The sequence below is a fragment of the Triticum aestivum genome, chromosome 2D (assembly GCF_018294505.1).
Source record: "Triticum aestivum cultivar Chinese Spring chromosome 2D, IWGSC CS RefSeq v2.1, whole genome shotgun sequence".
NCBI lineage: Eukaryota > Viridiplantae > Streptophyta > Magnoliopsida > Poales > Poaceae > Triticum > Triticum aestivum.
This window is the reverse complement of record NC_057799.1, coordinates 188,235,564-188,245,695: the sequence shown is the minus strand read 5'-3', so window position 1 is coordinate 188,245,695 and position 10,132 is coordinate 188,235,564.

Here is a 10,132-nt window from a genome sequence, read left to right as displayed (position 1 = left end):
GCGTGTGGAGCTTCCATCTGTGAGTCTGTGAGTTGTGTCCTCCATCACTTTGACCCAATGAGAGAGAGGTTATATTTGACCATCAAGGAATGATTCTTTTTGGCTTGTGCTATAGTAGGAGTATATATATACCACACATTGAATGGGGGGGGAGCACATACCACGCATAATTAACCTCGCTCTCTGTGGGGACTTTTCAGTTTCCAAGGTATAGGTGCCACATCAAAGTTGTGCATTCAATATTCAAACATCACAGAAATGCCTCTTTGGGTCACACGCAGATGGTGGTTGTCCTATATAGGACGCTCGCTCACATGAGAAGTACGCTTCGCTCCTGTGGCCCGCGAGGTCATCATCCATCACTTCGACCCAATGAGAGAGAGGTATAGTTTGATGAACAAGGAGGTTTAATTCATTTAGGGTTGTGTTACGGTAGGAGTATATAGTACGTGTCGAACGGGGGATGGTACCAGGATATACTATGTGTCATCAACCTCACTCCGTGTGGGGACTTTACGGATTTTGAGGCAGATGGCACATCAAAGTTGTGCATTATAGGTATTCAAAACATCACAACCACACAGCTCTCCATATATACATGTCTGGCTACACATGCAAGCGATGGCGGTTGTCCTCTGGCACTCACTCACACGTTATTGGCGATGCTTCCATCTGTGGGCCCGCTTGGTCCATCACTTTTACCGACAGCGATGTTAACTAATTTGACTTAGGAGGGGATTAATTTTATGTTTGTCTTACGGTATAGGTCATGATGTGAGATTACATAATAGCGCATGTGTACACACATGAATCCCTCCGCTGGATCGAAGTGTGTGTGTGTGGGGGGGGGGCGAGCACATGACACGTCATGAACCTCTTGCTATGTGTGGGACTGTGCGATTTTCAACACATGCACCACATAAATGTTGTGCATATTGGGTATTCATATCATATGCATGCATCACGCACCTCCATAAATATGTTTGAGAAACATGCATGCAATGGTTGTCTTTGGATACTTACTCACTTGGTTATCGGGGGCAAGCCTATATATTCATGGGGCCCACGTGGATGTTCATCATTTTGACCGACAACGAGAAAGGTTACCAGGGTGGACTCTTCTTCTTTGGTTCGTGTTACCGTATAGTAGGTCGATCATTCCAAGCCTAATTAATTAAGTTTGAGCGCATACTACGCGTCGTGAACCCTTGCTCAGTGTGGGGATTTTATGGTTCCAAAGCATGGTGCCACATAAAATTTGCGCATTGGGTATTCAAGCACCACACACCACTTCCTTATACATATGTTTGGGCCACATATGCACAAAGTGGGTTTTGTCTTCAGGCACTCCCTCATGTGGTTATCAGTGACAAGCTAGCCCATTTTGCGGGGCCATGTGGACGTCCATCACTTTGACCAACAATGAGCGAGAGAGGTTATACGAGCAAGTTGGATTCTGTATGTCTGTGTCGTACGTCTTGGTGAGATGCCCTCTCCCCCCGACATGTGTGTGTGGGGGGGGGTGCTACTTCGCACTACCAGCAACCTCGGGGGGGGGGGGGGGGGGGGTTGGGGAAGTCCGGTTAATTTGCAAGGCACATGTGTCGGATCGTGGGTTCTGGCAAAACCCTCAAGGTTCGAACACTGGGGTGTGCACGAAGAACTCTCTCCTCCTATCCCACTCTCGCAATGATCTCAAGGCTAGCTCGCCGGACTCAAGGGACAAGAGACACAAGAGTTTATACTGGTTTGGGCCACCGTTGTGGTGTAATACCCTACTCAAGTGTGGTGTGGTGGATTGCCTTGTGGGCTGAGGATGAACAAGTACAAGGCAAGAACAGCCTCCTGGGGAGAGATGTTCTTGGTCTGGATGATCTATCCTCCTTCCGGTCCCTCTCTACGGTGGGTGGCTATTTATAGAGGCCCTGGTCCTCTTCCCAAATGTAGGCGGGAAGGGATCCCACAATGGCCAAATTTGAAGGGTGACAACTAGTACAAGTTATCCCGACTAAAGGTTGTCTTGGCCTACCAAAGGCTCTGGTGGTGATGTAGTTGTGGGCTCCGCGATGACCTCCGTCTTGCCGTCCTGCTAGTCTTGGTCTCGTTGCACCAATATGGAAACCTTTGCCTAACGCCTCGGGACTCCTCGCCTGCGCTTGCCTCTTTAGCACCAAAGAGGAAACCAGTACACTGCGCCCGCTGGCGCCCGCCTGGCCTTGGTCGTCATGGCTCACGTCACGGGAACCTCACGAGGTGCCCCCTGCCTTGATGTGTCTGCTCCTCACGAGCCAGCCTAGTGAAGCTGCCCCTGAGGGGGTCTTGTGGCGTCCGCCTCGCGAGGCTTGGCCTCTCGCGAGGGTCTTGAGTGTTTGTCAATGAAGATGGGCCATACTAGGTCACTGGCAGAGCCACGCCACGGGCCACAGGCAGGCAAGTCTGGGGACCCCGTTCACAGGACGCCAAAAGTAGCCCCTGGACCCAAGGTGTAACGCCCACGATGCGGCTATATCTCCCACGTGTCGAGGCACGACTTAGAGGCATAACCGCATTGTGGTTTTGTCGCAAGAAGGGTCATCTTCACACAATCCCATGTAATGAACAAGAATGGGATAACGAGAGTTGGCTTACAATCGCCACTTCACACAATACATAAATATAAATCATACATCATCCAAAATCCACACATAGACCGGCTACGGTCAAATCCAAATGAAAATAAGATAACCCCAAATACTAGATCCCCGATCATCCCAACTGGGCTCCACTACTGACCATCAGGAAAAGACACATAGTAACGACCACGTTCCTCATCGAACTCCCACTTGAGGTCGATCTCATCATCTGCACTGGCATCGTCGGCACCTGCAACTGTTTTGGTAGAAATCTATGAGTCACGGGGACTCAGCAATCTCACACCCGCGAGATCAAGACTATTTAAGCTTATAGGAAAGGATGGTGAAATGAGGTGGAGCTGCAACAGGCACTAAGCATATATGGTGGCTAACATACGCAAAAGAGAGTGAGAAGAGAAGCAACGGAACGGTCGTCAACTAGCAATGATCAAGAAGTGATCCTGAAACTACTTACATTCATGAATTACTCCGGGAAGTGAACACGGTTTGAGTTATTCATGAATGTAAGTAGTTTCAGGATCACTTCTTGATCATTGCTAGTTGACGACCGTTCCGTTGCTTCTCTTCTCGCTCTCTTTTGCGTATGTTAGCCACCATATATGCTTAGTGCCTACTGCAGCTCCACCTCATTTCACCATCCTTTCCTATAAGCTTAAATAGTCTTGATCTCGCGGGTGTGAGATTGCTGAGTCCCCGTGACTCACAGATTTCTACCAAAACAGTTGCAGGTGCCGACGATGCCAGTGCAGATGATGAGATCGACCTCAAGTCGGAGTTCGATGAGGAACGTGGTCGTTACTATGTGTCTTTTCCTGATGATCAGTAGTGGAGCCCAGTTGGGACTATCGGGGATCTAGCATTTGGGGTTATCTTATTTTCATTTGGATTTGACCGTAGCCGGTCTATGTGTGGATTTTGGATGATGTATGATTTATATTTATGTATTGTGTGAAGTGGCGATTGTAAGCCAACTCTCGTTATCCCATTCTTGTTCATTACATGGGATTGTGTGAAGATGACCCTTCTTGCGACAAAACCACAATGCGGTTATGCCTCTAAGTCGTGCCTCGACACGTGGGAGATATAGCCGCATCGTGGGCGTTACAAGCTGTTTGTTTAAATTTGCTCGATTGCCATGTTAAAATGATTTAATTCATAACTAATTAACCGTAACTCGGATTTAAATAAACTATATATGTAACTTTCTTGGAAAAATGCCTAGTTTAACATGGTGCACTTTATTTTGATGTTTAACAACATTAAAATTGTGTTTAGGGCAGAACAGTACCAAATCTAAAATATGGACATGAGGATTTTCCGGAATTGTTGTTTGTTGTTCCAGCCTCATTTAAAGTTGCCTAGATAGGTAGTTTTCATATGCTTCACCCCCTTGCCATGTTTAATAACATTTAATATTGTTGGGTACATAACCGAGAGAGAACTAAATAATTGATGTGGTGTTTCGTCAATATGCAACTCGTTGCATATTGAGCTCCACTTAATTTGTAGTGTTGTATGTTGCACTTTGCCATGCCATGCTCTTTAAATCGGACATGCATCATACTTGTTTGTGCATCATGCCATGTGTATGTGGTGGTTGTTTACTATGTTGTTTGTTTCTTTCCGGGTTGCTTCTCTCGTTAGCTTCGGTTTCGTTCCGGAGTTGTGAGGATCCGTTCGACTACGTTCGTTTGCCTTCTTCATGGACTCGTTCTTCTTCCTTGCGGGATCTCAGGCAAGATGACCATACCCTCGAAATCACTTCTATCTTTGCTTGCTAGTTGTCCGTTCTATTGCTATGCCGCGTTACCTATCACTCTCTTGTCAAGCCTCCCAAATTGCCATGAACCTATAACCTTTTTTCACCCTTCCTACCAAACCGTTGTTTGGCTATGTTACCGCTTTTGCTCAGCCCCTCTTATAGTGTGTTAGTTGTAGGTGAAGTTGAAGATTGCTCCATGTTGGAACATGTTTATGTTGGGATATCACAATATCTCTTATCTTAATTAATCCATCTGTATACTCGGTAAAGGGTGGAAGGCTCGGCCTTATGCCTGGTGTTTTGTTCCACTCTTGCCGCCCTAGTTTCCGTCATACCGGTGTTATGTTCCTTGATTTTTGCGTCCCTTACGCGGTTGGGTGATTTATGGGACCCCCTTGACCGTTCGCTTTGAATAAAACTCCTCCAGCAAGGCCCAACCTTGGTTTTACCATTTGCCTACCTAAGCCTTTTTCCCTTGGGTTCTGCAGACTCAAGGGTCATCTTTATTTTAACCCCCGGTCCAGTGCTCCTTTGAGTGCTGGCCCGAACTGGGCGATGTCCGGCGCCCCCTGGCCAACCAGGGTCTATGCCAACCCGACGTCTTGCCCATCCGGTGTGCCCTGAGAACGAGATATGTGCAGCTTCTATCGGGATTTGTCGGCACATTCGGGTGGCTTTGCTGGTCTTGTTTTACCATTGTCGAAATGTCTTGTAAACCGGGATTCCGAGACTGGTCGGGTCTTTCCGGGAGAAGGTTTATCCTTCTTTGACCGTGAGAGCTTATGATGGGCTAAGTTGGGACACCCCTGCAGGGTATAAACTTTCGAGAGCCATGCCCGCGGTTATGTGGCAGATGGGAATTTGTTAATATCCGGTTGTAGAGAACTTGACACTCGACTTAATTAAAATACATCAACCGCGTGTGTAGCTGTGATGGTCTCTTTTCGGCGGAGTCCGGGAAGAGAACACGGCTTTTGAGTTATGTTTGACGTAAGTAGGAGTTCAGGATCACTTCTTGATCATTACTAGTTGACGACCGTTCCGTTGCTCCTCTTCTCGCTCTTATTTGCGTATGTTAGTCCACCATACATGCTAGTGCTTGCTGCAGCTCCACCTCACTACCCTTTCCTTCCTATAAGTTTAAATAGTCTTGATCTCGTGGGTGTGAGATTGCTGAGTCCTCGTGACTCACAGATTCTACCAAAACAGTTGCAGGTGCCGAGGATACCAGTGCAAGTGGTGCTACCAAGCTCAAGTGGGAGCTCGATGAAGATCTTGTTCGTTGTGTTGTTTCTTTTCATGTTGATCAGTAGTGGTGCCCAGTTGGGATGATCAGGGATCTAGCAGTTGGGTTGTCTTCTTTTCTTTTGGTTCCGTAGTCGGACCTATGTGTGTACTCTGATTGATGTATGATTTATTCATGTATTGTGTGAAGTGGCGATTGTAAGCCAACTCTTTATCCCATTCTTGTTCATTACATGGGATTGTGTGAAGATGACCCTTCTTGTGACAAAAACACAATGTGGTTATGCCTCTAAGTCGTGCCTCGACACGTGGGAGATATAGCCGCATCGTGGGCGTTACAAGTTGGTATCAGAGCCAGGTTAACCGTTGGAGCATCAAACGATCTCCAAATGGAATGAAACTTGACCAGTGGTCTCCCGGTGGTATACCAAGGCCACTTGACAAGACTCGGTCCATTCCGACAACGTTCAACACCCGCTCATGAAAAGAAACAAGAGGGGTGCGCCGGAGGAGGTGGGAGTGCCGGATTACGAAACAGACAACGGGGAATGCTCGGATGCATGAGACGAACACGTATGCAAATGAGATGCACATGATGACATGATATGAAATGCATGACATGAACAAAATGCAAAACGAAAGGCAAAAACCCAACCACGGAGGGAATATCATAACACATAGCCGAAAATGGCAAGAGTTGGAGTTACAAATAGGGAAAGTTACATCCGGGGTGTTACACAAGGCACGCTCGTACATGGCTTTGAGGCGAAGCCAAGGGGCAAGTGCGGAGCGCCGCGGGCCCCAACTGCCTGCGGACTTGGTTGACGCGTGGCGATTGACAGGACGGGGGCGTCTCCGCTTCCCCACGTTGCCTCGGCAACTACCCTACTGACAAAAGGCTAGCACGCACCGCGTTGCCTTCATTGCTTCCCTTCGCCTTGCTCCAGATCCACTTCCTCGCTCCTTGCTCCCAAAGACTCCAGATCCGCTTCAATCCCCATCCGCACCTACAACCGATGGCACCCAACAAGACGAAGGCTGCTCTTCCGCCCTCCTGGTACGAGCCGGCTCTGAACGCGCCTAGCGTGTCGGAGAAGAACCTCGCCGCCACACTCCTGATGATGGCGGAGAGTGGCGACGAGAAGAGGAAGACCATGCTTCGGGCCGGCTCCGCCGAACCAGAGGCCTCAGGCAACACCTTCTATCCCTTCTTCGTGAGCAGTGTTGTCACAGGTCTGGTTGCCCCCTTCTCCGATTTCTTCTACGCCGTCATCAGCCACTACAAGCTGCACGCCCTCCATCTTCATCCCAACTCTGTCCTCCTCCTGTCAATCTTCGCCTTCTACTGCGAGGTGTACGTTGGGGTGATGTCGTCCATGGCGCTGCTGCGCCACTTCTTCTTCCTACGGCTCAAGGACGGCCATTGCTAGGGATGCGCTAACTTCATTGCGGCCAACAAGACCAACGCGATCTTGAAGGCCGAGAACTTCAGGAGCAAGTGGGTCCTCATGGACGCCAAGTGCGTCCACCCTCGGCTGACGCTGCCGACGGGGATGCCCACGCCTCATGATGGGCGGCTTCGTTCAAGGCTTACCGACGCCCGGGCGGAGCAGGTGCTGGAGAAGATGACCGCAGATCTAAAGCCTGACGACCCAAAGGCGGCGAAGCTGATGGGGGCCATGATCGTCAAAGAATTCCTGGCGCAGCGCGTGGCCCCTCTCCAGGCGCGCTCACACCACTTGTGGAAGCTCACGGACGAGGAAGATGACCTCCGCCTGCGTCCAGAGGCACTGTCTGCCGAGGAGCTAGCCGTGGCTCTCCGTCTCTTGGTCGGGGACGAACAGGGGTATCCGCCGGACACCTTTGTCCCCTTGTACCGCCGCCCAGATCGGGCGAAGGTTGCTGCCGCCATGCCCACCTTCGACAGGCGCGGGCTGGTGCCGCCGGCGCCCTCCGAGGCCCCGGTGGTGATGGCTCCGGTGGTTGTGTCTTCCGGCGACTCCGGCGGATAGGAGGAGGAGCTGGACTCGGAGGCGACCCCTGAGGGGTCAGGGGAGACCTCCCCTCCGCGCAAGGCTGATCTCCTCCGTGCCTTGCCTGACGACGATGATGCTGACAACCACCCTGTGAGGGAGGTCCTACATGCCGCCGGGATCACCACGAGGTCCAGGGTCAGCCCCCAGACGAAGCCGAGGTCGGGGCTGATCTCCCAAGGTGATGCTTCTGCTCCAATGCCGCGAGGTGCTGCCACCGGCTCATCTGCTGCTCCCTCGTCCGCTCCTGGAGCCCGTACGCCTACGCCTCAGGCTGTGAAGCCCTCAAGCTTGGTGCTCCAAAAGAGGCAGAGGAATTATGCCGCGGTGGATCAGTAAGTGCCCTTATCCTAACTTGTTCCTGCTCCCACTGCTGCTTCTTGATGTTTTTCTGTTGTGCCATCAGGCCAACGTCTGCGGCGAAGACGAAGAGGGAAGGGGAGGTTGTGTCCTCCGGAATCCAGCAGCCTGCCGTAGCCGCACCTCCCCTGGTGGGGAAGGGCGGCGGCCCTCGTGCTTCTTCGGCCCAGTCTTCTTTGCGAGGCTCGGGGGACCGACCTCAGGAGGCGGCGATCTCTGCAGCCAAGTCGGCTCCGTGGGCGCCTACGACCAGCTCGCTCCCCGAGAAATCCAAGGCCTAGGAGCCCCAATCTCTTCATCTACCACCACCAACTTGCAGGCCATGGTGATGACACTGCCCCCTCCTCCCCCTATCGTGCCGCTGGTCCATGAACCTTCCGCTTCATCTGATGCTCTGGGGGAGGCTCTCTCTGCGCTGACCCGGCTCTAGAACGACCTCCAAAGCCCTGACCGCCGCCTGGCGTCAGGGCGCTGGAGCTGGTCTCAGGATGGCTGCGCTCTGACGCATCGGTCTGGGCACCGTGGAGCCAGGCCATGGAAGCACCCGAGGAGGGAGAGCGGGCCGCCAACCTGGGCGCCACTGCTCGTGACGCGACGGAGAAGGATGCCGGAGCCGCCAGGGAGCGTTGCCGGTCGTTGGAGGCCGAGCTGGAGGCGATGCGCACCGAGCGCACGGCCGAGGCGATCGCAAAGCAGAGGAGGAGAGTATGAAGGCTCAGGAGGACGCAGTTGTTGGCCGCGACGCTGAGCTGGAGCAGTCGGCGAGGGCGTAGGCCGCAGAGCGCACTCGCCTAGAGAAGCTGGAGAAGAAGGTGGAGGCGGAGAAGACCCGGCTGGAAGCCAAGGCAAGGGTTCTTGCTGAGGACCTTGAGGAGACGTGGCCTTCAAGTCCCTTGAGGAGAGGTCCCGTGCAGCGTTGCAGGGGCTCTATGAGAAGGGTCTGGAAAAGCTGCTAGCGACAGATGACGAGGGCCCCGCCCAGCTGCCCCTCATCTTGTTGCGGCGCTCGAGGACCTCGCCGACGGGATCGGCCCCATGCTAGAGGGGGAAGCTCGCGCGCTCTCTTCATCAGCCTTGATGCGTGTCCTCAGCCACCTCCATCTTCGCGACCCTGACGCCGACCTTGACGAGCTGCTCAAGCCCGTGGATGAGGGGCGCTGCACAGCCGCTGCTGAAGCCGTGAAGGGCCAGGTGGAGGCCTTGCTGAAGAGGTTCCACGCCGTCGACCCCGCGCCTTCGACCGGTGGTGCTGCTGATCCTGCGACTCCGGTGGTCGGCACAGGCGAGTGCAACGTCGTCATCGAAGGGGCACTCCTTGCGAGTGATGGCGGCGCCCAAGGCTAACGAGGGGCTTGCTGCCGGCTCCTTTTCCTGCTTTATCTCTGCAACATGCACCATGCCTCGTGGAGACTTTTAAACATGTGTTTGGTATTCAAAGAACAGCATGTTTTGTAATATTTGTTTGAGATTCCGTGATTTCCTTTCCGCTCGCATGATGTTCTACGTCGGCGAGGCCTGACCCCACGCATACCTCAGCCGCCGTTGGGTCGTCCGGATCACCAGGACGAGACCAAGGGGTGAGGGGCTACGTGGCCAGTTAGGCTCCTGAGTCGCGATGCTCAGGAGTCCCCCTTGATGTGCAAACGGCTTACGGGAAGGAGATGCGAGAGTAGGCCTTATTGTTCTACGTCGGCGGGGCCCGACCCCGCGCATACCTCACCCGCCGTTGGGTCGCCCGGATCACCAGGACGAGGCCAAGGGGTGAGGGGCTACGTGGCCAGTTAGGCTCCTGAGACACGATGCTCAGGAGTCCCCCTTGACGTCCAAAGGACCTTCATACCTTGGCTCCGCTCGGGAGGGGCGCGTGACGACCAGGTCCGAGGGACCTGGAAGGGTGGCGTATGCTTGGGCGTGACCTGAGTGCAGCCCTCGTGCCCAGCCCCCTCACGCGACTCTCCCGAGGGTAAGTTTTGCGACGGGGCTGGACACTGAGCCCGGAGGCTCCCTGAGGTTGGTAGGGCTAGGGGGCCGCCTTTAGTTGTTTCTCACCAGCGCGGAGCGTAGCGCTTCTGCACTTGCACGGGCATAGCCTCTCCTCG